Source organism: Halyomorpha halys, unplaced genomic scaffold, assembly GCF_000696795.3.
Source record: "Halyomorpha halys isolate HHAL.00 unplaced genomic scaffold, Hhal_1.1 Scaffold1380.1, whole genome shotgun sequence".
Taxonomy (NCBI): domain Eukaryota; kingdom Metazoa; phylum Arthropoda; class Insecta; order Hemiptera; family Pentatomidae; genus Halyomorpha; species Halyomorpha halys.
In genome coordinates, this window is record NW_027108126.1 from 37565 (window position 1) to 38179 (window position 615).

Consider the following 615-nt stretch of genomic DNA (forward strand, 5'->3'; position numbering starts at 1 on the left):
GGGAGAGGGAGAGGGAGAGGGAGAGGAGAGGGAGAGGGAGAGGGAGAGAAATATTTCAATTTATTCCTTTTTTCTTTCCCCTAAAGATAAGCTGATTTGAATGTATATATAGAGCTGAACTGAACTCAATAAAGATCAATCTTTGACTAACAACCGAGTTGGTCATTTCTCTCCCCCCCTTCTCGTTTTTATTCTCTGTGTTCTCAAACCTTTAACTGGTGTCGAAACCCGGGAATTTTAGATACCGGAGTAATTTTTGTTTTCCAGAAAAATTTTTATTGTTGTTTTCTTATCTTACATTTTTTTCTTCTTCTTCTCTTTTTTTTTATTATATATTTGTTCGGCTCTGGCCGTTGACAGGCGCACATCAGGTCCGCGCTGTCCTCGTGTGTGGGCCGATTGATTGATTGATTCGATTGAAAATCGGCACAATCGAGGATATTGGTGCAAGGGAGTTGCCTGCCGATTTTCGAGTGGATCGAGCCGATATTTGGAGGACTAGTGAGAGGAGAAGCGGCAACACCAAGCCGGGTTCGGCTGCTTTATCACTTGGAAGGTACAGACCTGTCACCCCCCACCATACACTGCACCCAGCTGGTGGACAATCAAGGTCAC

At 44.1% G+C, this 615-nt stretch overlaps 1 protein-coding gene across 3 annotated transcripts in view; it reads right to left on the bottom strand.

The window, feature by feature from the left end:
- The window catches only part of LOC106689497 (mucin-2), a 125704-nt gene that overhangs the window by 16883 nt on the left and 108206 nt on the right, over window positions 1-615 (bottom strand). The window lies entirely within an intron of this gene.